Raw genomic sequence first — 26760 nt, 5'->3', positions numbered from 1 at the left:
GCTGTTGAGAAATCAGCTAAAAGTCTTATGGGAGCTCCCTGTAGGTAACTGATTGCTTTTCCCTTGTTGCTTTTAAGATTCTCACCTTGTCTTTAACCTTTGCCATTTCAATTATATGTCTTGATGTGGGTTTCTTTGGTTTCATTTTGTTTGGAATTCTGCACTTCCTGGATTTGTGAGTCTTTTCCCTTCACCAGGTTAAGGAAGTTTTCTGTCATTATTTCTTCCAATGGTTTCTCAAATTCCTTGCTCTCTCTCTTCTCCATGCTCATGGACAGGGAGAATTAACATACTACCCAAAATGATCTACAGAATTCCTATGAAAATATCAATGGTATTTTTCACAGAACTAGAACAAATAGTCCTAAAGTTTATACGGAACCACAAAAGACCCTGAATGTTCTCAGCAATTTTGAGAAAGAAGAACAAATTTGGAGGTGTCGTGCTACCTGACATTAAACTGTAGTACAAGGCTATAGTCATCAAAACAGCATAAAAACAGACACATAGATCAATGTAGCAGAATAGAGAGCCCAGAAGTAAACATACACCTCTACTGGTCAATTAATATATGACAAAAAAAGCAAGAACATACAATGGGGTAAAGACTGTCTATTCAATGAATGGTGTTAGAAAATTGGACAGATGCATACAAAATAAATAAAACTAGACCACCTTCTTACACCATATATAAGAAAAAACTCAAAATGGATTAAAGGTAAGATTTAAAATCATAAAACTCCTAGAAGGAATTATTGGCAGTTAAATCTCTGACATCTTTGTTAGCAATATCTCTGATATATCTCTTTGGGCAAGGGAAACAAAAGAAAAAATTAAAAAATGGGACTACATCAAACTAAAAAGTTTTGCACAGCAAAGAATGCCATCAGCAAAATGAAAAGGCAACTCACTGAATGGGATCATTTAATAGAGGTTAATATCCAAAATTTATAAAGAACTCTTATGTCCACACCAAAAAAAGAATCCAATTAAAAAATGGGTAAAGCACCTGACCAGACACTTCTCCCAAGAAAACATACAGATGTCAATAAATATATGAAAAGATATTAAAAATCACAAATCATCAGAGAAATGCAAATTAAAAACACTATGCAATGTCACCTTGCCCCTGTCAGAATGGCTATCTATCAATAAATCAACAAACAACAAGTGCTGATGAGGATGTGGAGAAAAGAGAACCCTAGTGCACCACTGGTGGGAATGCAGACTGGCGCAGCCACTGTGGAAAACAGTATGAAGGGTTCTCAAAAAATTTAAAATGGAACTTTGATATGGCCCAGCAATTCCACTTCTGGGTATATAGCCAAAGAAACCCAGAACACTAATTTGAAAGATTATGTGTTACTTATAATACAATAGCCAAGCTATAGAAGCAACCCAGGTGCTCATCGATGGACAAGTGGATAAAAAGAAGTGCCACATATATACAGTGGAATATTACTCAACCATAAAAAAGAATGAAATTTCCTCATTTGCAAAAGCATAAATGTACCTAAAGAGTATTATGCTAAGTGAAATAAGTCTGACATAGACAAATGCTACATTATCTCACTTATGTGTGAAATCTAAAGAACAAAACAAATGAACAAAATAGAAACAGACTCAGTTGCAGAGAATAGACTGATGGATGCTAGAGGTGAGGGGTGTTGGGGGCTGAGTGAAAAGGCTGAAGGGAGTAAGTAGTACAAGTTGATAGTTACAAAATAGACATAGGCATATAAAGTATAGCATAAGGAATATAGTCAATAATATTGTGATAGCTATGTATGGTGCTGGGGGTGGGGGGTACAGCAGTCCCTCTCTATATTGCGGTTCACTTATTGAGGCCTCACTGTATCGTGGGATTTTAAAAAATATATTTAATTATTTATCATGGATTTTTCACTATATCCCAGGATTTTGTGGTACTGTATATGTATGTTGTTAAAGTTACATAGGTTTAAGAGTGTAGAATATATTTAAGAACATAAGTAGTGTTTATAAAAGTGTGGAAAAGGTTAATAAGGGAGTGGGAAGGTTAATAAGGGACTGGAAACGGTTTATAAGTGTGTGGGAAGGGTTTATACCCGCGATAAGTGAAGGAATACTGTACTTGAAATATCTAGGGGACCACTTTGTAAAATATGATTGTCTAATCACTATTCTGTACACCTAAAACTAATGCAAATTAATATTGAATGTAAAAAACATTGTCATATGGGAAAATTTTCTTGTTACATGTGAAAATTTAGATTCTTTGATAAACTCATTTTTTAAAAGTCAATTTGCATAACCCAAATACAATGAAAGGCAATGAAAGAATCCATACGTAACCCATTCTTAAAATTTAAATTTTATTGTTATATATGCTTTATAAAACTTACCATGCTATCCAGAAAGAAGGAAAAAAGAAAGAAAGAAAGAAAGAAAGGAAGGAAGAAAGAAAGAAAGGAAAAAAAGAGAAGTAGACCCCTTATCTATAGAAGCAAATGCAGGAGCTGGCCTATTTACAAACTGGCCGACTGACAAGCCCTATAAAACACGTAGGGACATTGATAATTGTTAGACAAGAAATATGCCCCACTGGTAACTGTTCTATCATAAACTTCTCAATTCACCAAATCTAGGTTTTCAATATCTCACAAGCATTTAATAAACTTTATTGGTCTAGCGTTGTTCTTTTCACAAGTGTGACTAATCTCAATTTATAATATTAAAGTTATCTTTTAAAAAAATAAAGAAACATAATGTAAGAAGAGTAGGTACCTGATTTTCTTGGAGCTGACATTATTAAAGTGATTGACATTTACCTTGCCATTCACTCATTTTTATTCCATAAATTATATATAATTACACATAACATAATGTATAATTAAATATATTTCATATGTATTGTGCACCTAAAATGTACCATGCACTGGGCCAGACTCTAGACATGAAACAAGACCTCTGCCCTCAGGATCCCATAGTCTGGGAAGAAGAGGAAAACGGACAGACAGACATATCCGGCCTAACAGAGAAGTGTTCTAAGGAAAGCAAGCACAGGCCCGGCTGAGCATAGAGAGAGAGCTGGGTCTCAGGAGACACAGTCAAGACTTCACGGAAGAGGTGGCCCTAGTCCTGCCTAGATGACTCAGTTTGCAGCTATAGGTTGACCTGAAGAGAGCTGCTTTTTACTCACTCACACCAGGCAGAAAGTGGGCTGATACAAAGTGTTGAGCTCCGCTCTCTCCCATGTGATACCACCACCAGAGTTCCAAATCTCTGGTTTCTAGTTCTGGTATATACAAGGTGTTTACATTTACTGCCACTAGATGGCAGTATAGGTCAAAAGTGTGGGCTACGGCTGCCTTATGGCAAAGTCAGCCCTAGTTTGGGTTTGGGGTGGGGAGGGGCAGGGCCTGGAAGAACAGGGGCCCGGAGGGTGGCAATACGATTTTTAATATTTTAAATTTTACTTTAACTCATCAAATTACAGCTGACATATATGTTCATATGCCCAAAAGGATTAAAATATCAAGCAAATATTAGGTTATCCTGTCCATAGTCATCGGCAGCCGTCCGTCTCGAGAGACGATGGTGTAGCTTCTTAAGAGTCTATCTGCACCGCCGAGAATGGCTGTGCAGTCCGACTCGGGAGTGACACGGTATCTGTCTCCTCCCGTGTTGAATCGACATCTTGTGATGACGCTGGAGTGTCCTCTCCAGTGAAGCTGAAGCTACAGAGCCTGGGCAGGGTGATATGGAGGGTCTGCTGTTGCCCATGCAGCAGACCCCCCCCTCTCTTCGCAGCTGAAGGGTCCAAGGGAAAGACGGAGTCAATACAGCTTGGCTTCAGGTGCGCCGCAGGAGTTGCCGGTGTTGACTACAACGTCAAACCGCCTTAGGGACTCCGGCTCCGGATTTTCTGTCGGGGTTTACTCCCCTAGCCTTTCCCCTGAAGAGGTATGCCGCAAGGCAGCGGAGGTTTTTTGGAGTCAGAGTTTTCCTTCTCTGATGTGCCCTGACTGGAAGATTGAACCAGCGACACTTAGCTCGCAGGCCGACGCTCAATCCACTGAGCCAAACCAGCCAGGGTACCCTGTCCATAGTAGATTAGAAATTACTGCCCAATGTTTTCTAAAAAAATTGGTAAAACTGGAATTTTGCCATGTGAATTATCTTTTCTTATGTGTGTCCCTACCTCCTGGCCAAGTACCAGATGTGGACATTGATGATGTTACACTTAATTTTTTTCATGATCTCCAGTTAGCACCATCTTCTTTTATTTTTACCTGTTCCCCCAGCTTCTCTGTTAAGTGGGTGGTGATTGGAAAGAAGCAATAGTCTAAAATGTTTACAGTATGTCAGAATCATAATGTAGGTTTGACCTTTCCCCATAATTTACGGAGTTGGAAGTTTTATCTCCAAGGTGACTTGGCTCCCTTTCTCAATAATTTCCTTTCGATGGGATTAAAATTCTCATTTCTTATTAACCAAGCTAATACTATCTCTCTCTCTCTCTCTCTTTTTATTTTTATGACTTTAGGGAAACTATACTCAGAAGAATACCGTCTTTTGTAAGGCAAAGATTCAACAAACATGTATTAAGCATTTGCTAGGTGCAAAAAGCACTTCCATGAAGGTACAAAGTCAAAATTGCGATCTGAGCCCTATAGACACTGACAGTCAAGTGCGTAAGTGGAAGATATTACACAACCAAATGCCTTAATAGAGGAATGACCTTTTACGAAAGAGAGTACAAATGAAAGAACAACAAATGAACTTCTGTTCTATCAACTCCTCATGAGTTGGGGAGATGTTATAGAAGGAAAATAGTGGAGGCAAAGGAATGAAGCAGACACTGAGGTAGAGCAGAGAGGTAGCAGGCTTGCAAGTCAGGAGAATGCAAAGATCCCCTCTCTTTCCCACACATTCCTATGAGGAAGGTTTTCTGAGGGATTCTTAGGAGTCTTATGGGCTCAGAGCATCTGCAGAAGGCCCCTGGGAACATGGAGGATGGACAGTGGGCCAGCACCTAGTGCCCTCAGCAGAGAGGGGTTGAACTGGCTGGGCAGGTGGAGTGGAATCCCTCAGTGGCACTGCATGGGCATTTCCTGACAATGGAGATGACAAATACGCCAGCTGGGCACCTGAAAACCACCAAATTAGCCTCATGATCCTAATCTTCTGTGATAGTTAGGCAGTTGATAATAGGCCCTGGCTGGTTTGGCTCAGTGGATTGAGCGTCGGCCTGCGAGCTAAGTGTCGCTGGTTCAATCTTCCAGTCAGGGCACATCAGAGAAGGAAAACTCTGACTCCAAAAAACCTCCGCTGCCTTGCGGCATACCTCTTCAGGGGAAAGGCTAAGGGAGTAAACCCCGACAGAAAATCCGGAGCCGGAGTCCCTAAGGCGGTTTGACGTTGTAGTCAACACCGGCAACTCCTGCAGCGCACCTGAAGCCAAGCTGTATTGACTCCGTCTTTCCCTTGGACCCTTCAGCTGCGAAGAGAGGGGGGGGTCTGCTGCATGGGCAACAGCAGACCCTCCATATCACCCTGCCCAGGCTCTGTAGCTTCAGCTTCACTGGAGAGGACACTCCAGCGTCATCGCAAGATGTCGATTCAACACGGGAGGAGACAGATACCGTGTCACTCCCGAGTCGGACTGCACAACCATTCTCGGCGATGCAGATAGACTCTTAAGAAGCTACACCATCGTCTCTCGAGACGGACGGCTGCCGATGAATATCTAAAGCTTTAAAAAGGCATGAGGGGAGGGAAGAAGAAAAGATCATAAAATTGTGTTATTAAGAAATGTGGGAAACAGTACCAGAAGCAAAGCTAAAAGAGTTGAACGTGGACACGCTTTCCCTCTCAGGAGCACGCCGGTGCCTTTCCCTTGCCCAGCGCCCTACTTTTGCCTCTCTCCTAAGCTCCAGTGGCCCTTCTGCCTCTGCAACTTGTTTCTTGAGCCTACACAGCCCAGCTGGCTCACTTCTACTACCTCTGTAACCTTCTAAATGAACTTTCTCTAACAATCTGAAAAAAAGTTGAAAGTGGTTGCAGTCGTCTCATTACTTCACCTTTTATGTAAGTTTTTATCTGTGGTTTTAAACTCTAGGACTAATCCCAGACTCAAACTTCAGTGTGCTCCAGCACATGAGGGAAGCTGACTGAACAGCCGGGCCCACTCTCAGAGCTTCTGACTCCTCAGGTCTGTGATGCATCCAGACATCTGAATGTTTAACCTGATACAGGAACTAGGAGGACCATTTTTGGGGGTTTCTGCTCTAGATTTCAAGCAGAGGTAGAGAGTGGGAGGAAAACAACCCAGAGTTCTGTTTCAGCTCCATTGATTCCTGGCAGTGGGATTTGAAGCCAATCACTTCACTTTTACTGTTTCCTCCTGTTACCAAGGGATCACATTAGATCAGAGCTTCTTGAACTCTTCGGGAGGCGAAAGTTGGGAATCTAATGCAAGCCTTTGCACATAATTTCAGGGTGTTCCTAGACCCTTCAGGGTCCCATAGATTCTTAGTTACAATCTCTTGGAATGAACGCTCTCAAGAATGTGTCCCTTTCATCTGTGACATTAAAGACTGATCTGAGTTCTGGATGTTGTGTGCAGGCTGGCTGGGGAGAGAGGGCAGGTCTTGATCTAGACAGCAGCTTTAGAATCCCAGCCCACGGGTGGTCTCCCTACATCCATTGAATGGGCCCCTCATACTTCTTTTTATGGGATCGTGCAGGCCTGTTAGAGAGGCAGCATGGGGGCCTCTGTACTCCTTCCAAGAGGTAGCATAGGGTTTTTTGTGCAGGACTGAGAGACAGGTAGCATGGGACCTTGTGCAGCCTGGTGAGGGGGCAGTGTGAGGTCATGTGAGGGCTTGGCAGAGAGGCAGGAATTGGCCCTGGCTAAGCCTGGCAGAGGCAGCATGGAGCCCTGTGCAGCCCTGGCAGAAAGCAGTGCGGAGTTTTCTGTAGGCCTGGCATAGATGCAGAATAGGGCCCTGTGCAGTGAGGCAGAAAGCCGGCATGGAGTTCTGTGCATGCCTGGCAGAAAGGAAGTTGTAGGGTCCTTTTCTTTCAGGCTGAGAGGCATCATTGGGCCTTGCGCAGTCAGGCAGAGAGGTAACACAAGGACCTGTGCAAGCCAGGCAGGGAGGCACCATGGGGTCCTGTGCAGGCCTAGCAAACCAGAAGTTATAGGGGATTGTGCAGGCCGGCAGAGAGCCAACATGGAACCCTGAGCAGGCCTGGTGAAGATGCAGCATGGGGCCCTGTGCATTTCCAGTAAGGCAGCTACAGGACCCTGGGCAGAGAGGCAGAAAGGTGGCATGAGTTCTCTGCATGCCTGGTGGGTAGGAAGTTGTAGGGCCTTGTGCTTTCATGCCAAGAGCCATTCCTGGGCCTTGTGCAGTCTGGTAGAGAGTCAGCATGAAATCCTATGCAAGCTTGGAAGAGAGGCAGATTTGGGGGACTTTTGTTTTACGGGAGATTTTTTTTTTTTTTCCTGTTGAAAGTCCTCTTTTTATTCCAAATAACTGCATAGGTATGTAATATTAGAAACCCGTATTTTGAGTTAGCATAGATACTAACCCAGAGTTTACCCCTAACTGTAAGGCCCTAGTGAGTGCTATGAGTTCAGCTTTTTGGACTTCGTTCCCTGAAGTCTGACAATGGCGTACCCAGCCTTTCTGACTGCATTTTGTATAAAACTGCTGCCATCCGTAAACCATTCTGCTTCAGGGTTAGGTAGAGAGGTTCATCTTTTAAGTCAGGCCTGGTTGAATATACTTGTTCAGTAGCTTCTATGCATTGGTGTGTAACCTGGGTTTCTTTGTTTATTGGTGGAAGGGTGGCAGGATGGAGAGTTTGGCAGACTTTCAGGGTTAGTTCAAGAGAGTCAAGGAGGAGAGTCCGATATTTACTTAGCCTTCCCCCTGTGAGCTCTTGATGTCCCTTTATTTCTAACACAGTGTGTACTTGATGGGGAGTTTGTACTTCCAGAGGCTGTCCTAATGTCAGTTTATTTGTCTCTCCTATAAGGAGAGCAGTGGCTGCCACAGCTGTAAACAATGTGGCCAGCTGGATGCTATAGGATCTAATTGCTTTGAAAAGTAAGTTACCGGCCTAGGAGTCAGGCCTAATTTCTGGGTGAGGACTCCAAGTGCTATTCCTTGTTTCTTGCTATATGTAGGGTAAGTGGTTTTTCTAGACTTGGCAGCCCTGAAGTGGGTGCGCTGCTTGGTTTGACATAGTGTTACAGAAACAGGGGAGTCCAAAAACAAACCCCAGAGTTTTCGGCTGGGAGATAGGCAGCAGGAAGCAGCTTTCAGGATGCCCTTGCATGCCTGGAGCTAGTGGCTGGATACATTGTTGCAAAGATCCGCTTTACTTCCAAGACTCAGGAAGATGGGAGGGATCTTGGACTGGGGGCTGGTAGGGAAGAAGCAGACAGAGCCTAGGTAGGGTTCTATGAATGGTCAGAACTATTTGCAACACCCACTGTGTGAGAGGACGTAGGGGGAGAGAGGAGGCAGGGAGGAAGAGAGAAGAAGCTGCGGACATTTTGGGCTGGCTCTGGCTCCAGGAGGCTCTCTCTCTCAGGCTCTCTCTGGCCCTCACGCCCTCACTCTCTGGCTCTTGTGGGCTCCCTCCATCTGGCTTGGAGAAGGGGTCTCCAGGCTGCTTTAAGAAGAAGCTCTCGCCATGCAGTTTTGAGAAGGAGAGGAGATCCATGCGGTTTGCAGGAAGAAGGCAGTTTGCAAGGAGGCTGAGAATCCAGGCGGTTCTGCATTGAGAGCTGGAGGGCACCACAGCACAGAAAGGACCTCCCCAATCAGAACTGAGTGATTGGCAGCTACTGGTAAAGCTGAACTGTGCCTAGGAAGTAGGGAAACGGTGTTTTCTGAATTTCCTAAGACTGGCCAGGTCTGGGAGGGGGAGGCAGGACTTTGTGTAAATAAACAATTATTTTCCTTTTCACCAAACTCTGGTATTCAGAGTTATGATTCTGGCGGCGGGCAATCGGACCCCTAACTAAACAGCCCGTGGGTTCTGTTACAATAGTATCATTCACGGATCCCAGTCTATAGTCCCTTTGCTGTCTCCCTTTAAAGCCTCATATAGAGGTTTAGCAATTAGCCCAAAACCAGGTATCCACGGGTGGCAGAAGCTGGCTATTCTTAAAAATCCTCAAAGCTGTCGTTTACTTTTGTGGGACTCCGAGAGCCAGTATGGCCTGTTTTTTTTTTTGGGTGACAAGGTCCGGGATCCTGGGGTAAGTAAGTACCCTCAGTATTGGACCTGCTGGGAGGTTATTTGGGTTTTTTTGGAAGAGACTTTATATCTTCTATCTGCCAGAAAATGTAATACCAGAATTGAATTTTTATCTGAGTCTTCTTTGTTAGTACTAGAAATTAATAATTCATCAATATATTGTAGGAGAGTCCTGTTAGTTAATTGGAGTTCTTTTCATTCCTGGCTAAAGCATTTCCAAACCAATGGGGGCTGTCCCTGAAGCCCTGATGGAGCACAGCCCACGTGTATTGGCAAGTGTTCCTAGTTTGGGGGTTAGCCTATTCAAAGGCGAACAAGTACTGGGATAAGGATGAAGGGGCATGCAGAAGGTGGTGTCCTTTAAATCTAATACAGTATAGTATTTGGCTTCTCCTGGGATTTGAGTTGATATAGTGGAGGGGTTTGAACTACAGGAGGTACCAGAAATATAGCCTCATTTATTGCCCTTATGTCTTGTACAAAATGGTACGCTCTGTTTGGCTTTTGTACTGGGAGGACAGGGGTATTGTGTGGGGACTGGCAAGGCCTGGGAAGCCGTGCTTTAAATATCTTTCAGTGAGAGGTTTGATCCCTTCTGTGGTCTTGGGTTTTGGAGGGCTTTGTCTTTGTTAGGGTAGGATTAAACCAAGGGGTTTTAGAGATATCTTGACAGGGGGCAGGGGGTACATTGGTTGCCCTGCCCAGTATTCTAGTTTCCCATACCTTGAGACTGACTTGGACAAGGACAGATCCTAGAGTATTGTTAATTTCTGTCTTCACAGTGAGAAGCTAGATTGGCTATCGGGTATAACAATGAGAATTTATTACTTTCTATGGCTAATGCTCCTGGGGTTACGGTAGTTCCTAGACTAGATATCCTTCCCTACTAAGGAAATGGGACACCCCAGAACTATAAGAAAGGGATGACTAAAAGTGATATTTCTGAGGCTGCAGCTGAGGGGGTGAGTGAAATGGTAGCATTGAGCATGCTCATTTACTCCAATGATCAAACAGGTTTTGGAAAAAAGAGGTCCTGGTGAGTGAGAGCAGATATGCAGCCCACATATCTAATAAAAACATAATGGGTTTACTTGCCATGTCCAGGGTCACCCGAGGCTTCTTGGTATGTTGGTCAGATGGTTGGTGGGGTTGGTAGGAGGCCTCAAGCACCATCAATTCTCAGGTGTTTTACCTATCATTGCCTTGAGGTACTAAGGTTCCTTTGGAGCCTAGAACACTCACTTTCCCAATGGCCTTTCCTTCGCAGAGGGGACATGGTCCTGTAGGTAGTTGATCCCAGGTCAGGTACGGGCACTCCTTTTTTCTTTTAAGATTTTATTTATTTATTTTTAGAGAGAGGGGAGGGGAAAGAGAAAGAGAGGGAGAAAGACATCGATGTGTGAGAGAAACATCAAATGGTTGTCTCTTGCACGCCCCCATCCAGAGAGCTGGCCCACAACCCAGGCATGTGCCTGCCCTGACCTGGAATCGAACCAGTGACCTTTCAGTTTGTGGGATGACGTCCAACCCACTGAGCCACACCAGTCAAAGTGGCACTCCTCCTTTACATGTCCTCCTTGTCCACAGGAATAGCATTGCCCTTTTGATGTCAATTGTAGTTTGGGAACTGGGTGACCCTGAGGTGGCATAGGACTTCAGCTGTGGCTAACAAGTGAGCCTTTTGATTCCATCAGGTGGCTCATTGCTCTTCCTCCGCCCTGTCTTAGTTGTTAGTATCACAAAAGCCATCTCTACTAGTTGTTGTGGGGGTAGGGGGGCAGGACCTGGGGTCCCAAGGCTAGTTTTTGTAACTTCTTCTTGGTATCTGGAGCTGCCTACTGGATAACATGCATCCCCCGAAGTGCTCAGCCCTTGGTAGACTTGGGGTTGATGTTTGTGTACTTTAGACTAAGAAATTAATTAATTAATTGGTTCCCCACTGTCAATTGTACATGGAGGTTCTATGGGGAAGTAACAATTGGTTTTGAAAAATTAAAGGGAGCTCTGAGACCTTTTTATTTATCATTAAAATTACCACTCCACCACCTACCTATGTGCCTTGTGCCTTTCCTTTTAATTTCTTTTTTTTTTTTTTTCTGTTTCCATTTCCCTTACTGAGTTTAGGATAATCCCTTCTCCAATGTCCCTTCTCCCTGTTACATGTCCCTTTCTTTTATACCCGTCTCACCTTTTTTTTTTTTACTTCCTCAATTCTTTCTCTTTTTGCTTATTCCCTCTTCACAAACTTTCTGAAACTTACATAAACCTGCAACTTAAGCAACTTTTTGCAACTTACACCAACCTTATATGCAACTTTCCTAGTCCCTTTTAGTTGGCCGTTTAAAATTCATTTAGAAATAATTATATAGAGCAACATATTTTCAATTTTTGCAGCTCTTTTCTGACTTAAAATTCTTAATTTTTAGTGGCAATTAAAAGAAAGTAATTAGCATTCTTTAGATTGGCAAATTCATGAATACATTTTATAACTTCTAGAAACAGGTTTTTTTCATTGGCAGACACACTTACATTTTTAAGAGGCATAACAGAGATAACATGAAACTTTTTTTTTGTAAACGCAGGCAAAAAAAACATGTATCTTATGTTAATAACTTTAAAAGACATTAAGTTAAACTACCCATTTGGATTCTTGGTGATTATTGCCTTGCTTGTGTGTGCTCAAAAGTGAGCTGTTTAATTATCTAGTGTCCTGACAACTTTTAAGGAGGCTGGAGAAGTGAGGGGGAGGTGTCTGGCTTGGGCAACTTCAGCCACTTGAGTTTATAAAAGTAGCATTTTATTTCCTCCAAATTGAGGTGGGGCGGTTGCCCCTGCTGCTCCCAAAGTCTGCACGGGGTTTGGGGGTTGCATTAATCCTCCTAATGTTCCTAGGACCACTGCAGCTCCCAGGCCTCCAGGAGTAGGATTTAGGGTGTTTAAAATATTTACTTTTTAAATTTTCCTTCAATTACCTCAGCCTTGTTTACATTCTAATTACTCAGAAGGAAGACCCTTTGAGACTCTCAGGAAAAGTTTCAAAGGCCATGAATGAGCTGTGAAAACAAAGAAAGTCTCAGCCCCAATTCAAGGAATTACTTATGTGGTATCCCAAAGAGTTGTTTAGACAGGAAAAAGACAAACCTGGCAAGAATGAAGTTGTTAAAAATGGTCTAATAAATGCTTTCGATAGAGGATCAGAAGTTATAGTATGAGTGGAGGAACGCACTGTGGTTGTTTCCACCCCATGCCCTGAGGGTGGCCTTACTGAAGACCAGGGCAGTAGCTAGATGCCTTGAGGGCAGACTTACCCTGCTCAGACAGGGTGCTCAGTTCCATACTGGCAGATAGAGATACAAAGAGAAAGTGCATTACTCCCTCGGACATGTTTGCACACGCCCTGGGGGTCACCTTACAACAACCAGGGCAGTAGTCAGATACCCTGGGGGTGGGTGTACCCAACTCAGACAGGGGACTCAGCTCCATGCCAGCCAGAGGAGGGTGGGAAAGTGAAGAGATCCCTTCGGCTGTCAGGGGGGATCAGGTCCTGACTCAACCCTGTCGTCACCCAGGTGTCACTTGGGGACAGTTGTGTGGGCCGGTAACTCCATGTCCAGAGGGCAGGCTTACTTTCCTTCCATTTCAGCATTGACGAGGTGCATTTTAACAACGGATTTACTTTGCACCTGACAGGTAGGTTTCCCGCACACTGATGAGAAGTGACAGGAAAGATGAATTATGAGAGTAAAGAAGAGAAAACAAGTCTAGTTCCCATATGAGTCACCAGACTATTACTGGATGGGAACTGGGCCCATAGTGAGTCTACCTCAGGCCATCTGGTAGTGAGTGGGTTCTTGACTTCATGCAGGAAAGGTTTCACAAGACAAGTCCTGGTGATTTTGAGAGTATGTTTATTAAAGCTGGAAACAGTGAAACAAAAGAAGGGCTTAAGGTAGAAGAAGCAATAAGAGAGAACCTATGTGGGGCTGCTTTGGTTCTCTAGAAATGTTATAGGAAAGAAGTGAGTGAGGTGGGGCTGCTTTTAGCTTACTGAGAAGTCAGAGAGAAAGAGGGCTTTGGAGACACGTTCAGGGATACACCTGAGATGAGTTGGTGCTGGCCACTGCTCTCCTGATTGCAAGTCTCACGGGGACCCGTAGAGTTTAGGAAAAAAAGAGCAGACACAAGGCATGGGCGTGGTCTAGCAAGAGTGTACCATGGGTCCTTTGTCTTGAAACTTTTTATCTTTCTTTGGCTGGCAGGAACCCTAGGGGAGATTTTAGGGGAGTGTTTTTTTAAACTGGTCAGCAAACTTTATTGAGCACTTACTAGGTATTGGGTGTTTTCATGTATTGATCATATTTTTTAAATATTCTTTATTGATTATGCTGTTACAATTGTCCCAATTTCTTTTCCCTTTGTTCCCCTCCACCCTGGCTGGTTTGGCTCAGTGGATTGAGCGTCGGCCTGCGAGCTAAGTGTCGCTGGTTCGATCTTCCAGTCAGGGCACATCAGAGAAGGAAAACTCTGATTCCAAAAAACCTCCGCTGCCTTGCGGCATACCTCTTCAGGGGAAAGGCTAAGGGAGTAAACCCCGACAGAAAATCCGGAGCCGGAGTCCCTAAGGCGATTTGACGTTGTAGTCAACACCGGCAACTCCTGCGGCGCACCTGAAGCCAAGCTGTATTGATTCCGTCTTTCCCTTGGATCCTTCAGCTGCGAAGAGAGGGGGGGTCTGCTGCATGGGCAACAGCAGACCCTCCATATCACCCTTCCCAGGCTCTGTAGCTTCAGCTCCACTGGAGAGGACACTCCAGCGTCATCGCAAGATGTCGATTCAACACGGGAGGAGACAGATACCGTGTCACTCCCGAGTCGGACTGCACAGCCATTCTTGGCGGTACAGATAGACTCTTAAGAAGCTACACCATCGTCTCTCGAGGCTCTGTAGCTTCAGCTTCACTGGAGAGGACACTCCAGCGTCATCGCAAGATGTCGATTCAACACGGGAGGAGACAGATACCGTGTCACTCCCGAGTCGGACTGCACAACCATTCTCGGCGGTGCAGATAGACTCTTAAGAAGCTACACCATCGTCTCTCGGGACGGACGGCTGCCGACGTTCCCCTCCACCCAGTGACCCCACTCCCTCCAGTTGTCCCCCCCTTAGTCCACGCCCATTGGTTGTGCATATAGTTCTTCTCAACATCTTCCTGTCTACTCCACTCCCTCCTACTATGCTTCTTAATTCCTGTACCATCTCCCTCCCTTTCCCCCCTTCCCCTCCCTGCTGACCTCCCCCCATAATGTTCCCCATACCTATAATTCTTTTCCCACTCTCATGGCCTACTTAGTTTGCCTTTGTTTCAGTTCCCCAGCTTCTGTTGTTGGTTGTTGTGATACAGTTTTCATTTTAATGTTCAGTTTTGGTCCTCTTTCTCCTAAACAAGTCCCTTTAACATTTCATATAACAGTGGTTTGGATCTGATGAACTCCTTCAGTTTTACTTTGTCCTGGAAGCACTTTCTCTGCCCTTCTATTCTGAATGACAGCTTTGCTGGATAGAGTAATCATGGTTTTGGGTTTTTGCTTTTCATTACTTCGAGTATTTCTTGCCAGTCCCTCCTTGCGTGCAGTTTTTTTTGAGAAATCAGCTGGTAGCCTTATTGGGACCCCTTTGTATATAATTTTTTTCTTCTCTCTTGCTGCTTTTAAGATTCTCTCTTTATCCTTAATTTTTGACATTTTGATTATCATGTATCTTGTAATGGTTCTCCCTGGGTTTAGTTTTTTTGGAACTCTCTGTGCTTCCTGGACCCATAAGTCTATTTCCTTCACCAACTTAGGGAAGTTCTGCTTCATTATTTTTTCACATAATTTTTCAATTTCTATTTCTTCTTCTTCACCTTCTGGCAACCCTGATTTGGACGTTGGCCCGCTTATAGCTGTCCCATAGATTTCTGAGCCTCTCCTCATTTTCCTCACTTTTCATTTCCTTTTTGTGCACTGGTTGACTGTTTGTTCCTTCCCTATGTTCCGATTTGTTAATTTGATCCCTGGTTTTCTTTCCCTCACCACCAGTTTTGTATGTTTTTTCATTCATTTCAGCAGGACTAGCCTCCATTCCTTCCTCGTCTTAAGATCTGCTTTTAGGTCTGTAAGCATTCTTATAACCAAAGCTCTGAACTGTGCCTCAGAAAGATTTCCTATCTGCTGCTTTGTTAGATTAGATATTTGCTGTCTGGTCAACTGCGTCACTGGGATCTCTATCATGATCTGTGCCTTCTTGACAGTTTTGTATTTACCTTTGCTTCCTGGGAATGGCTGTCACACCTCCTACGCTATAGGGGGTGGAGCCTCATGCACTCATCACAACCGGGGGACCCATCTCACCACGCTGTGGCATTTTTTGTGGGGGCGGGGGTCCAAGATGGCTTCCTGCCATTCACTCTCCGCTGAGAGACCGGGAGCTGCCTCCTCTGTCCCCACTCCCTCCGGGCCTCAGAGTCTAAGGCAATGGGGGTCTGCCTTCCCCAGTGTTGAAATTGAAAGCTGACAGGTCTGGTCTGCAGCTGGGGGTGCTCCCCAGGTGCTTCTCACCTCCCCTTAAATACGGGTGTCTGTGCTTACCACCGTCCGCTGCTACCACCAGCACAGCTTGACCTCTCTGCCCTGGCTTAGCCCCTCCTACCCGTCCGGACAAGCACCACTTCTTTGTAACTTCATACGTTGAACTTCCATTTATTTTCTGCAACTTCTGGTTATTTCTGGTTTTGCGGTAGTTGTTGTCCTTCTTAGTTGTGGAGGGAGACAGAGCATGTCAGTATAGGCCTCCATCTTGGCCGGAAGTCTCTAGGGGAGTGTCTTAACAGAACATTCATTAGCTTTCCGGGTGTGTTCTTCAGTATGTTGACTTGTGTGTATAGATGGGTCAGAGTTAATTTCTGGAAAATTTTGTTTTTAAAGAATGTTACTAAAGAGGGACCAGGATTGAAGCTAATCCCCACAGGGTGGTCTGGAATGTGTAAATCATTTGTTCCTACGTGTCCTTGGTTAGGGAAGATAAAACTTTGTGATTCATTAGCTGGTTGTAAGTTGCTCAAATTGTTTGGCCTTGTTTGCTTATCATGTCTCAGTTTCCCTTATTCCACTTGTCAAGGAATTTCCCTAGCTTCTTACTATCCTGGCTTGCTCTTGTCACAGTAGCCCTCATGTGGCTTCATCCTAACCTCCATGTGACACATCTGGAGTATCTATTGTAAGTTAGGTACTCAGCCAGGTGGGGAGGATCCACAGATAAAGACTCTGGTCTTTTTCCTCAAGCCCAGAATCTTCTTTACTTCTATGCTTCCATCTCCCCATGTACTAGAACATTGGAAAGATTAGAATATTGGCATATAGTTGTTTTAACATCATTACTATCGACCTAGAATGCTGTTTTTTGTCCTCTTCTTTTATGTTAAAATCATATATGTCCTTCAGGATTTGGTTCAAAGGCCATTTTTTCCTTAGCCTCATAAGACAAGGGTAAATTCTCTTTGATTTTGTAGACCTTTATACTTCTTAGGTGCCTAATGTAGATGTCTTGTTCTTAGTCGTCTCTGTATTTGTCTCTCCCAGCCCTGCAAAGGCTAAGCTCCTGGAGAGTAGTTCACCTTCTCTTCATTCAGTGTTGCTCACCATGGGGCCTTCCTAGTAAATGTTCAGTGAACTGTGTGAAGTATGGACATAAATATGGAGGTTGTGGGATTATTAGTGGGTTGACTCTCTGGGGTATAGGTCCAGTTCCCTAGCCCACTTCTGTTCCAATGTGGTAACCACCTCCACATCTGGGTGGATAGAGAACTTGGACAGTTCTCAACTGAATCCTTTGGGTAGCCACCCTGAACTCAGATCTGCCTGTTTCTGGGAGCTTAGTCTCCCAGGAAGGGTTTCCATCAAGGACCCTGCTGGCTCTGCTTGGCTGCTTTTATAAGCTGGGGACACACTGGGCTTGCCTGAAAAGGGGTGCTTTTTGAAAAAGGTGGATTTTTTGAAAAAGGCAGGCTTGTGGAATTTTCATTTCAGCCTTAGGTGACTTCCTTTTCCCAGTTTGTTGCCTAGTAACTACATTGGCACCTGAGCTGTGGGGGCAAGATGGCTACTCATTACCACCACCCTAGGAAAGTGGAATAGCGGTCAAACCTTGATCAGTTTTGCACACGGGTCAGTAGCTTAAGCAGGCAGTTGGGAGGGGGGTAAAATCAGCTACCTCTATGATTCTGAATAGGGAGTGGAGGGGTGATGACATTTTAGGGTCCTGTGTTTCTTTTGGCCATTTCTTTTTTTTCTTTTTTCCTGCCTCAGGTTTATCTGTACAAATGTACAAGACACCAGCTTCATGCAGAGAGCAGCCCAAGGGTCACACCAGTCCTACTGTCCTCACATTGGCAAAGAAAGGCTTCTACTGTGGAGTCTTCACAGGGGACTGGGCATCTTTCAGAGCTGCAGCCACAGCTGCATCCTGGGGCTTGGTTTGAGCCTTGGCCTAGGCCTTAAGTGGGCAGAGCCTGAGACCCTTGGTGATACAGCATGAGCATGTTTACCAAGCTTGGGGTGAGCAATGTAGGCAAGCTGAATGAGCTTGCAGCTGCTGCTCTTTGGGATCTTGGACTTGACTTCCTTGGCCTTTACAAGGCCTTGGTAGCCTCTGAATGTGCACTCATGGCCTTGGTGTGGTTGGCCTGCATCTTCTTCCAGCCCTTCTTATTGTGCTTCTTGGCAAAGCACATGTTCTTCAGGAACCTGGGGTCTACCCCTTTAAGAGGTTCACATCTTTGTGATTGGGGGTTCTTGATGCTGTTTCTGTGCCATTTTCAGGAATGGTTGTGCATGGTGTAGTTCTTAGACTTGGCCATATCTGCACAGCCAGGTAGCCAGTCTCCCTGTCCTCCCTGAGACTCACGTCCCACCACAGTCTGGGAGTCACAGATGGCTTCGGATGCTATGAGGTCAAGTATTTCATCTCCATTTCTTTCAACACCTAATATGCATGAATTTATTTAAACTCTTCCTGAAATAACATATATCCTCAAACTGGACCCATGGAATACAAATTCCTTCTTATTATTACCTGATGTTTAATGTGAGACTGCCTTTTCTTTATTATAAGGTCCTGAAAAGAGGACAGTTTGGAGCTGAAAAGTATTAGAGGAAATGGCTGAAAAATCCCCAAATCTGGTATAAGACATAAGCTACAGATTTAAGAAGTTGCACAAATCCCAAACAGAATAAACCCAATAACCTCACACCACGATACATCACAAACTCGTTTTTTAAAAAATATTTTATTTATATTTAGAGAGAGGGGAAGGGATGGAGAAAGAGAGGAAGAGAAACATCGATGTGAGAGAGAAACATCACTTGGTTGCCTCTCATATATGCCCTGATCAGGGACCAAGCTCGCAACTCAGGCATAAGCCCCAACCAGGAATCAAACTGGTGACCTTCAACTTTGTGGCACAATGCCCAACTAACTGAGCCACACTGGTTAAGGACATCACAAACTTTTGAAAACTAAGCACAAATATCTTGAAAGTGAGAGATAAACACTAGCTCTATTAACTGATGGGGAAATCATTCTAATGACAGTGGATTCTCATCAGAAACCATGGAGGCGAGAAGAAAGTAGCATGCTATTTGTTGAGTGCCAAAGAGAACCACCAACCCAAATTCCATCTCCAGTGAAAACATCCTTCAGAAATGAGGGGTAGGGACATTCCCAGATAAAGGAAAACTAATAGTCCTCAGCCAGCAGGCGTACCCGAAAAGATAGGTTAAAGGAAGTTCTCTAAACAGGGAGGACTCAATAAAAAAAGAAATCTCTGGCCCTGGCGAGGTAGTTCATTTGGTTAGAGCGTCTTCCCCTACACCAAAAGGTGGTGGGCTCAATTCCCGGTCAGGGCACATACCTGGGTTGCAGGTTTGATCCTCAGTCGAGGCACATACAGGAGGCAACTGATATATCTCTCTCCCTCCCTTCCTCTCTCTCTAAAATCAATTAACATCTCTTTGGGTGAGGATTTAAATTAATTAATTAACTAATCATAAAAATGGAATCTCTTAGCATCAGGAAGGAAGGAAGAACAACCAAAAGAGTACAAATAAAAGTACAACAGATATTCTCTTGAGGTTTCTAAATTATGTGTGATCATTGAAGCAAAAGTTATAATATTGTGCGATATGGTTCTCAATGTATGGGAGGGAAATAGTTAAGATAATTATATTAGAAAGGAGAGTAATGACAAGTAAAGGGAGGTGAGGTTTCTATTTGTGACTTAAACTGGAATGTTGACACTTGTAGACTGTGGTGAGTTATGTGTGTACAACACCTGGAGCAACCACTAAAACGCTATCCAAGGAATCCACTCAACAGCACTACAGATAATTCAGAAAAGACTGAAAAAATATGTCCAAGTAACACACACGAAGGCAGGAAAAAGAAACAAATGAAAAAGAGGAAATAAAGAGAGAAAATACCCCCAGCAGACTAATGATTTCAGACTCCTCTCTGATATCTGCCTTCTTTTAGATGTTTTTGGTGCCTTCAGATAGCTGTTTTTTGTATATCACCCAGAATTTACAGTTGTCACCACTGAGCAAGTTGTTCTGAGAGGAGCTTACTCAGCCATTAGTAGCAGCAAGCAGTGTCTCATTAATCAGTTTTACAAAAATGTTTTTATTTGTAACTAGCACTCTTTCAAGTCAATAGCATCAGTATTTGTTTTATAACTTCTCAATTTGGAAAGTTGATGTAAATTAATTTCATAAATTCTATTATTTTTATGTAAAATAACTTCTGTTGTTCAGAGTAAAATTCCAATCTTTGTTTTATGTTCTCATGGGTGAGAACAGGGAAAGGGATAGTGAAAAGTAGTGAACCAGATCCAAGGAAAAAGCAAGTCATCTTTTCTTGGTCACTGACGACACCTGCTGGTGCATTTATGGCAGCGGTAGGTGCTGTGCAGTGTGGAAGGAGGCAGGGTTCCTGTAACACGAGTTCGTTTATTTACTCCTGGTCCAAATGAAAGAAAGGATGCCACTTCTGGTGCCATGAGTTAGAACTACACTCAGGGTAAGGAAGCAAAACCCACAAACTCCTCCAGACCTGATCTGCTTTCAGTGTTCCCGAGCTCACTGAATGTCACCACCACATAGACCCCACTGTCCCTCACCTGCCACATTCAATCCATCACCAAAGAGTGCTGGTTTTCCCTCTGTCATTTCTACCTCCACTTCCCTAATCTAAGTCATCATCATTGTCTCTCACATGCCTACTATGACTCACATATTTATGCTAACTCATGAAATGGCCCTCACACAGACCCTAGATGTCCCTTCTGCCCCTGTAATCCAGCTCCAGAGAGGAGCCAGACATCTTCCCAAAACACACATCTAAATCACGTCACTTGCCCTAGTAATCTTCCTGTTTTAGCATCAAGAGAAAACTTGTACACCAGGCCTACAACGTCCTACGCAGCACTCCTTCCTGCCGTCTCCCGTTCCAGCCCAGCACTTCTCCTTGCTCTCTCCACTCAGCCACGGTGGCCACCTGCTTCCCAAGTCCTTTCCTACCATGATCTTTGCCTGTGCTGCTCCTTTGGCCAGGTACATGCTTCCCTTTTTCTGGGCCTTGTTAAGGCCTGTTCACCCCTCAGATCTCAGCTCAAGCATCGCCTCCTCAGAGTCAGACAGTTCATTTGGGAGTTGTTCTCTAATGTAAACATGCAGTGCTATCAGCCTTTCCTCTAAGCATAGCTTTAGCCAGCATCCCACAGATTATATGCTACATTTTCATGTTTTGGTCAATTCAAAGTATTTTCTAATTTTCCTTGAAATTTCCTTTTAACCCTTTGATCATTTAGAAATCTGTTGTTTTATTTCCAAGTATTTAAGAATTTTTCCAGTCATCTTTCTGTTACTGACTTCTAATTCAATTCGATGGGATCCAAGACCACATGTTGTATGACTTGAATCCTTTTAATTGTTCAGAATCATCTTTCTAGCTGAATGTTCCCTATCACTTAAGAGAATGTGTATTTTACTATTTTGGGGTGAAGGGTTGTGCAAATATTAGTTAGATCCAATTTGTTAATGGTGTTCTTCAGTTCTTTTGTGTCCTTAATAATTTTCTGCCTGCCTGCTCCATAGATTACTGAGAGAGGAGTGTTAAGAGTTTCCCATCGTAACTGTGGTTTCGCTCATTTCTTTTTTCAGTTCTATCAATTTTTACTTCATGTATTTTCAAGCTCTGATGTTAGGTAAACACACATTTAGGACTGTCATATCTTCCTGGTGAACTGTCCCTTTTATCATACAGTGTACCTCTTTTTTTTTTTTTTCTTTTTTCTTTTTTTTTATTTTGGTTTTTCAATTACAGTTGTCCCCTTTTCCCCTAATTTCTCTCCCCCACCCAACCCACCCCCTCTCCCGCAATCATATCCCTCCCCATTGTCCATGTCCATGAGTCTTTTATACAGGCTCTTTAATTAAACCCTTCCCTTACTTATCCCCCTTCTCTCCCTCTCCCCTCCCCCCTATTGACTGCTATTCTGCTCTTTGTTCTATTTAGTTCCTTTGTTTGTGTTGTTCTTTAGTTTCCTGTATTAGGTGATATCATATTGTATTTACAGTGTACCTCTTTATTCCTGGTAATTGTCTTTGTTTTTAGGAGTCATTCAAATTCTTTGTTTGGTACTGGGTTAAAAAAAAAATCTGTTAGGAATCAGGGAGGAACCAAGTAGAAAAGGACACAAGGAAACTTTGTGAAGTGAGGATAATGCTCCACATCCTGATTGGGGTGTTGGCTATTCAGGGATGTACATTTGTACATTAATAATATCTGACATGGCAACTCTGTGCACTTAAGACTTGAGCTACACAATACTAGAAGACAGGCATCAGTATCTTTTGTAGGTCACAAATCTTAACTCTCAGAGGAGTTAACTGCAATGTATAAACCTATATCACACACCTAGCAATAGAAAGCTGGGAGTTACGCCTATGTCATCAGAACCCATGTAATGTGTACTCTACCACATATTAGTTTATAAGTATGTACGTAGACACCTGCGCATATACATATAAAGAAAAAGACTGAGAGGAAGCATACAGAGCCTTGTGAGTACATGTTTAACAAAATGTTTTCCATCCTGACGTGAACCGACATGCTCCTCAGCAAGTTCACCTTATTACCATCAAACAGACAGAGGTGCACGCGTCTGCTGAGGACCTGGATGCTTAGGTGGGGAGCCTGATGTGCCAGAGAAAGTGGCAGCTGAATCCTCTTGTTGGGAGCCAGGCAGAGAAAGGAGGTAGAGGAGGAAAGCTGCTCCACCCATTGCCTCTCCTGACTGGGGTGGGGGTGAGGAGTGCAGGAATGAGGCCCATTCCTTCACCGAGAACACATGAGGTGAAGAAAACTCCACTGGAGTTCCATGTACTACAAATACACCAGTGGAAATAAAAATTAAAATATCATTTTTAAAAGATCCAAATGTAAATTATGTTGAAACTAAAACAATGCTGATGAAAAATATCAAAGCTGTAAATAAATGGAAAAACATATTATGTTCACAGATTGGAAGACTCAATATTGTTTAAATGGCAATATCCCCCTAATTGTCTGATAGATTTAATGCAATCCCAATCAAAATTCCAGCAAAATATTTTGTAGATATAGACAAGCTGATTCTAAAATCTTAGTGAAAAGGCTAAGAAACTAGAATAGCCAATACAATTTTGAAAAGGAATAATAAAGTCTAAAATGTACCTGACTTTAAGTTTTCCTATCGTCGTCAGCAGCCGTCCGTCTCGAGAGACGATGGTGTAGCTTCTTAAGAGTCCATCTGCACCGCCGAGAATGGCTGTGCAGTCCGACTCGGGAGTGACATGGTATCTGTCTCCTCCCGTGTTGAATCGACATCTTGCGATGACGCTGAAGCTACAGAGCCTGGGCAGGGTAATATGGAGGGTCTGCTGTTGCCCATGCAGCAGACCCCCCCTCTCTTCGCAGCTGAAGGGTCCAAGGGAAAGACGGAGTTGATACAGCTTGGGTTCAGGTGCGCCGCAGGAGTTGCCGGTGTTGACTACAACGTCAAACCGCCTTAGGGACTCCGGCTCCGGATTTTCTGTCGGGGTTTACTCCCTTAGCCTTTCCCCTGAAGAGGTATGCCGCAAGGCAGCGGAGGTTTTTTGGAGTCAGAGTTTTCCTTCTCTGATGTACCCTGACTGGAAGATCGAACCAGCGACACTTAGCTCGCAGGCCGACGCTCAATCCACTGAGCTAAACCAGCCAGGGCTGTGTATTAGTATAAAGACATGTATATTAATATTATATACTTTAATTTTTTTCTTTGAGAAAAGTTTACAAATTTTTTTTAAATGAAAATATTTTCATAGGCCTCTAAAAGTGTATGAGCCCTAGGCCCTGGGCTAAGAGGTACATTGGCCCTTCATACTAAATCAGACTCTTCAAGAGTAGCAGTCAAAAATGTGCATTTGAACAAATACACGTGTCCAGTGGTCTAGTGGCTGAGAGAACTGATTCACTGGGAATCAATTCAACCTTTGCCACTGACAACCAATAGGATCATCGTGTTGTATCTTGGTTTCTTCAGAGTTTAATGGTTTTGTCTGTAATTCCTCTTGCTACAAACTTTTATGAGCAGGTATGTTGTTGATAACTGGCTTGTTAGAAAAAGTTTGCCATTCTCTGGTCTTTCATTTAAAGAAAATTTTCATTTTTCTTTGATTATTATTATTATTATTATTATCAAATTGCTAGCCTATATATTTCTTAAGAATGTTCTCATTTTTCTAGTTCTATCATTTTCTCTAAAATTGCTATCATCTGTTATTTCATTGTAATTTAGAATCTTCTTGGTCCTGAAATGACAGCACACTGATTTTTCACTTTACAAAATTAGTTTTGCTCTACGTCTTCCTTGACCCTTTGGAGTACACAAGTTTAACAAGGTTTTTCAGAAAGCCAATTTTATGTGGGGGTAATAAGTATTCTTTTAAATTTTTTAAAAGTAATGGTTATCACCATAGCTATGATAATTTATTACCCTGTTCAGATGATTTGTAGAAGTCAGATTTGGAAGTGACTTCTACTGATACTGGAAAATAAATGTATTTTGGTACAATAATGCTTTGCAGTTGAACCTGAGGCTTTCTTAAACTTTCTGTTTGTTAAGTTAAATTTGGGGATGATGGGGCTATGAGGAAGAAACCTTCATTAAACACTCCATCATTTTTCTTAAAAGTAATTCCTTGCTTATTGCTTTTATTATATATAAAGCAATATTTTACATTTATATCAGTAGGAGTAAGCAAATGACTGAGGATATTGATGTCTTATTCTTATATCCCCTTACATATTTAATTTAATGATTGTCAGAGCTAAAGAGAACTGAAATTATTCACTGAAGCTTTTTAATGTGTAATTTTAAATTGCTTTTTACCCAAATTTTAAAAATAATACAATGAATCCCATTTACTTAGCACTTGCTTAAAAAATACATAACTGAAAAACTAGAGTCTCTAACCCACAAAACCTCCTATAAATATTGTAAAACAGAGAAACTAAATCAAACATCTTTTTCTAATTATTTAAATTAATATAAATTTTCCTATTTAAATTTGAGGAACTAGCCCAGAGTATTGTTATTAGAAATTAATCTTTTAGTCCCTGCAAAAATTTCTAACTATTTCTGTTTTCAAGCTATAACTGAGAAGTTCTTATCACCAATAACTTTTTCTTACAGATATCATGTTGTTGTAAATTGTTGACTATATCTTCATTTTGTTTTATTTTCTTATGTGTTTACATATATCATAAAAATGTGCTGCTATTTTTATACTATGTTATCTCATTAAGCAAATCACCTTTTCTTCTAAAAGCCATCTCTAAAGATAAAAGAAATGTAGGTATATCACTTGTACAAATAAGGAGGCTAATACATGTAGAGAAAGTGTCTTCACTAGTAGAACTAGTACAATTTTAACTGCAGTCCAAGGATTTCAACTTCCGATACAATGTTGATTTTTTAAGATTATTTTCTTCTTAATAAAGTATAATCACTACTCTCATTCTAACAAGGTTTTGCTAGGTGAGATAAACCATATATTCATAGTTATGTATGAACAATGTAAATTTGTTGTATGTTTGCACTGTAAATGCCAAGAGTGCATGTTTAAAAACAAACAAACAAACAAAATCAGACAGTATAGTATGTGATGGGTAGATCTCTAGAATGTGTTAGGCACTGAGTTTTCTCCAAAAACTTGAACCTAAATATATCTTAGGTTCTATCATTCTCCCAAAAATGTTGCTATACAAATTCAAAACTAAGTTATTCAGATTCTCAAAGTTTTAAATTTTTTAATATGCCATGATATCTACCTCCTTAGCTTCTTGAGAGGATTTTTCTTCAAAATTTTAACTATATTTTTTAAATTGTGTGTCTTGAAATAAATTTGAATTTAAAATTAAATTTAAACAACTATGCCATACATCCAATAACCAGAAGTAGAACAAAATCTAGCCTCTTCTGGGGAGGAGGGGGAAAAGTGGGGATTATTTTTTACAATCATTAACAAGAAACAAAAATTCTTATTTTGGATTGAAGTATTATCAGGTTGGATCTCCAATCAAATGTCATATTTGAAGGCAATAAAATGGCTATCAGTGGTCATTTATGTATTTTTGAGCTAATCTCCTCCTAATGGATTTATTGATTACTTACAGATATTCATGAACACAGTTCCAAGTTTTGGATGATTTCAGCCTGTGGATGTATCACGGAACAACAGTCATCTAGAATCACTTAGTAGCTGTGTGACTTTGGGCAAGTCTCTTATCCTTTCTGTGTTTCAGTTTCATTATCCTGGGCACAAGCAGAGGGAAGACAGAGAGGACTGGAAATGCTTGGGGAGAGTTTGGTGTGGTGGCTTTGAGGGGAGAGCTGGGGAAGAGGCCGGCCGGGTCCCAGTGCTGACTCATCCCCACACTGCAGGCAGACTATTTCCTATAAAGTTACAGTAATCAAGATAGTGTGTTACTGGCAGAAATACACCCATATATGTACAATGAATTAATTTTTGACAAAGTTGCTGATGCAATTCAATGACAATTCAGCAATTTTTTCAACAAATGATATTGGTACAATTGGACAGCTATATGCAAAAAGTGATTTTCAGCATAAACCTTATACTTTATACAAAAATTAACACACAATAAGTCATAGATATAAATGTAAGAATGCAAAACTATAAAAAATTTAGAAGAAAATTATCATGACCTAGGATGAGGCAAGAAGTTCTTAGACTTGACAACAAAAGCATAATAAAAATAAAAAATTGATCAACTGGACCTCATAAAAATGTAAAACCTGGCTCTGGCTGGGAAGCTCAGCTGGTTAAAGTGTTGTCCCGATATGCCAAGGTTGCAGGTTC

The 26760-nt window shown here is 42.4% G+C and overlaps 1 pseudogene; it reads right to left on the bottom strand.

Moving 5' to 3' along the window:
* Positions 1-17704: 17704 nt before the first annotated feature.
* Positions 17705-18158, bottom strand: LOC150006425 (large ribosomal subunit protein eL29 pseudogene; annotated as a pseudogene).
* Positions 18159-26760: the final 8602 nt, after the last annotated feature.

Source organism: Furipterus horrens, unplaced genomic scaffold, assembly GCF_987537825.1.
Source record: "Furipterus horrens unplaced genomic scaffold, mFurHor1.1.pri manual_scaffold_6, whole genome shotgun sequence".
Lineage (NCBI taxonomy): Eukaryota > Metazoa > Chordata > Mammalia > Chiroptera > Furipteridae > Furipterus > Furipterus horrens.
This window is presented reverse-complemented; position numbering and strand designations above follow the sequence as displayed.